Genomic DNA, 4291 nt, shown 5'->3' with positions numbered 1-4291 from the left:
GGAGAGAATAGACAAAGCAAGGCCTTCAGCCAACCTTTTATAGGAAGAATCCTGTTTCAAGTGCCACCAAGAAACCAAGAACACGATCTGCCTAGATTAAATGATACCCCATCTCTGGCAGTGATTAAACTGTCAGCAAATAATAACAGGAAAGAGAAAGGGAAGAAAAACTAATATCTGATGAACAACTACATGCCTCACCTTGCACCGTCCTAAGCCACAAGGAAAGAGAAAGGGAAGAAAAACTAATATCTGATGAACAACTACATGCCTCACCTTGCACCATCCTAATCCACCAAGGTCACACCCCTCCTGTGGCTTCCCAACCAAAGACAGACTGATAGAGGAATACAAATGTCTGGCCCCATCACCTCAATTTGGGACAACTCTGAGGGGCTATCTTGGCTCCAGAACTGCCCATAGAATCAGCTCAAGCTTCAGATGCAACCACATTGTCTGATGGCTTCTTCCTTTTGCCACTTGTGCATCTTCATTTCCTTCCTCATCTTTCAAGAGCATTCCCCAAAGAGCCTTCTGCTAACAGTTCTCTCCACTTGTCAGTTTCCAAGTGAATCAATCTTTCCATCAAGAACCGTGCCCTAACACTGAGCCTGTTCTAAAGTTAGTCCTGTATCAGGAATGATAGAAGAATGGGATGATAGAATACAGATGAAGACAAATGGTGGTTCTAAAAACCAAAAATAAAAGACAGCAACAGAGACTTGGAGGGTAGAAAACAGCCAGTTACAGTCATTGAATAAGAACTAGCCACTAGAGGGCCCAGCGCTACAGCTCTGTAACTTGCTACTAGTCCACATAGAGTTCACAGAATTTTGCTCTTGAACTGGAAGGCATCCAGCATGACTATTTATACTAGGGGAAAAAGTTGTTGGCTCATTATTTCCTTCTCTTTTATGCCAGTGTGCTAGCCTGTTCTAAAACCCTATCACTACCCCTTCTATGCCATTACATACATAAGCTTATTTCCACAAATCAAGTCTCCAAAGTCTTTTTTCCCTCACCCAGTGTTCTCATTGTTCTCAAGGGATTCTGAAGCTATGAAATGTGGAATTGCAAATATGTGGTTATGACAAATCTCACCTAGAAATGGAGAAAAATAGCAACATAATCCACTGGCTTCTACTTCTTTCCTCTCCCCTTTTGCTCCCTACCCCCATTTGCAGTGAGGATCAGACATACAGGCTTAGAGAACGAGATCATGTGACCCGTCATAGAAGATGAAAAGTTTGAGAACATTTGTAATTGAATGAAACAAATTAACTTTCTACTGTGGACTTAGTAAAAAGACTCAAAGGAGATATGCCTCTACAGCCTATCTGGGAAGCCTATTTTTTAAATTATTTGTTTATTTATTTATTGGTACTGGAGATTGAACTCAGGACCTTGAGCTTGTGAGTCATGTGGGGGAACCACTGAGCTAAATCCCTGGCCCTGGAAGGACTTTTAGTCCTCTGGGAGTTGGGGGGCGGGTAATACTTGGAGGTTTCTATTTCTAACACATAACTTCCTGAGGAACACAGTTACATTGTATGGTCAATGGAAAGCTCTAAGGATTATAGGGAGTTGGATTTTATAAAACTGGGAGGATGGAGGGATAGTAGTACTTGTGCTTGGCTCAAGTGCCCACCACCACCATGTCTCTGGCAATGATGCCTACAAAGACACTTGGAGAATGGATATCAAGCAAAGTTCTTGGTAGCCAGGTTTACACTGGAATGAACAAATGGACGCCTTGAGCAACTGGGCCAGAAACCTCTGCTTGGCATACACCTGCTTGGACAATGAGTGTCTTCACAATATAGCTATAGCAGACTGATGACAAGTTTCCAGGTTTTCTAGATTGGGTAAGCCCTAGGATTTTTTGCATCTTCACAAAAGCTCTGAAACTAGATATCCTACCAACCTGGAGGTGGAGGTGAAGCTAAATTTAATCTGATTTGAATTAGCAAAATTAAATTTTAATTTGATTTGATCTTTTTAAAAGTAATACAATCTTGTACTTCTTACTAAGCAAACCAAATAAGTTTCAAAATTTGAAGCTCTAATAGCAATATATTTGGCCCAGGTTAATAAAAGAATAATAAAAATCTTTTAAGGGATTACTATGTATTAAGCAATTCATTACTTCATTTAGTCCTCACAGCATAACTATGAGGTAGACTGAAACTCAGAAAAGTCAAGAGGGTTTCCCAGAGTCACATTGTTTGTAAATGGTGGAACCAGGTCTGTTGGACCCCATGTCTAATTCCTAGAGCCATTCAATCCCTGACATATCATCCATCACTCATTAATTCATTTAGCCAGATTTACACTCAGACAATGAATGGGATTAATATACTGAGACACTGGGACAGATAGTAGAAGTTTAAAGAACAAAACAATCTTAGAATTCTAGAATGCTTGCACTGGCAGCTGGTGTACTCTGAAGAACAAAGGCTTTAGAGCCAGATAGACTAGACTGGAATCCTGGCTCTGCTATTCATACTCTGTGTGACCTTGGGTGACTTAGCGTCCATATATGTATATTACATAAAGCAATGTACATACATATATTCTCACTAGACTGATGTGAAGATTGGAGATAGTGTTACGCAGGACTAGCTACATAATTTTCAAGGCCAAGACAAAATGAAAATGCAGGGTCTTTTGTTCAAAAATTATTAAGAATTTTAAGATGGTGACAAGAGTATTAAACCAAGTACAGGACTTTTCTAAGCACATAGCCCTGATGGCATGAGAAGTTTCTGGCACAAAATAGGTCGCAATAGTCATGGTCTTTTTTTCTTTCTAGATTACTGATTCCAACCCTCTCCTTTTGCAGATAAGGAAACTGAAGTTTAAAGAAGAACAAAAAATGCAAATTAATTGTAGAGCCAGGATTACAATTTAGACCTGCTTTGTTTCCAGTATTTCCCAAGTGTATTCTGCAGGATGATTACAGATGTTCCATGAATAAAAGTTTCCACAAGAACTTTTGTAAAATACTGGATTAAGATTAACTAATTAAGATTAACATCTTTTGCAGAGCTCTTCAGAGACTTTTCTCTCTGCAACACAAATCTCCAAGACAGGGACATAATATGGAACATTGCCCAAAAGTATAGATATGGAATCCTTTTTCAGGAGCATATTAAATATCCCTTAAAATTATTTTTGAAATGCTGTTCTATACATTGCTTTACCTCAGTTGAAGTTTCCATGGGTTTGATCTGTGCGTGCAGTTTTTCTTATTCTAAATTAGAAGCAAACATATTCCTTCCATTAGGCCTTTGTGTTGGCATCTCTGTCCCAGCTGACTTGGAAGCCTGGGGATATAAAAAATAATGAAAACCAGATTCCAGGAAAAGCATACTTGTTTAGAGTCACCAAGTTGCTTCCAAAAGGCAAATCTAATATGCCTTTCTTGGAGGAATAGGAATATAAAGACAAAACATACACCATGACCCAACATTCTTTCCACTCTAGATAATTTGCTTTCAGTCACCACAGCCCAAGAGTAATAGCAAAAGTCCCATATAGAGTCACACAAGAAACCAGAAAAATCAGGATTATCATTTTATTAGCCATTTGATCTACATTGATTAATTCATCTGTTCATTCTCTCTCCCTCCCCTTTTTTTGAGACAGGGTCTTACTATGTAGTTCAGGCTGACCTTGGACTCACTATATAGCCAGGTAGGCCTCAAAACTCTTGGTGATACTTCTGCTTCAGCCTCCTGAGTGCTGGGATTACAGGTATGCACCATCACACCCAACTACATCACTTTATTTTTATTGACCACTCTTTTGTATCAAATCAGCCTCTCCAATTTGTGAACTAACATACATTTAGATTTCCCAATGATGATGTAACTGTATTGTATGCCTAAAATGTAGCAATGAACTTAATGGAAAAAAAACTGGCAGACTGGATGCTCTCTATAGGTCCTTTTAGCTCAAATGCTTCAAATTTATATATAGTTTTATAACCTCTTGCCTCCTCCTGTTAATGAAGCCCCTACCTCCCTAAGAAATGCTCTTCTTAATTTCTGAGAGGCCAAGGGAGTGACTGTCACATGCTGAACTGATGAGAAGTCAGGACCCTCCTGGAGTTGTCTAATGGAATGCGCAGGAGGAGACTACCTCTCTGACTCCCATCATAATGTACATTTTCACATGGGCTTCTAATAGGTCTTACTTTTACCTTTTGATTCACAGAGTTTTAGTAAAGTAGTCCTTTTACATTTTGCTATTTTCTACTTTGCCTTCTTTTCCTCTTTACTCATCACTA

At 39.1% G+C, this 4291-nt stretch overlaps 1 long non-coding RNA gene across 1 annotated transcript in view; it reads right to left on the bottom strand.

The window, feature by feature from the left end:
* The window catches only part of LOC117286318, a 37447-nt gene extending 34125 nt beyond the window's left edge, over positions 1–3322 (bottom strand). Inside the window, exon 1 of the long non-coding RNA XR_004517442.1 lies at positions 3204–3322. This is a non-coding gene — a long non-coding RNA (uncharacterized LOC117286318). The remainder of the gene's footprint in view (positions 1–3203) is intronic.
* Positions 3323–4291: the final 969 nt, after the last annotated feature.

Source organism: Fukomys damarensis, unplaced genomic scaffold (genome assembly GCF_012274545.1).
Source record: "Fukomys damarensis isolate Sample0158 unplaced genomic scaffold, DMR_v1.0_HiC HiC_scaffold_16, whole genome shotgun sequence".
NCBI classification, from domain to species: domain Eukaryota; kingdom Metazoa; phylum Chordata; class Mammalia; order Rodentia; family Bathyergidae; genus Fukomys; species Fukomys damarensis.
Note: the sequence above shows the minus strand (reverse complement) of the source record. Positions and strands in the feature narration are given on the sequence as shown.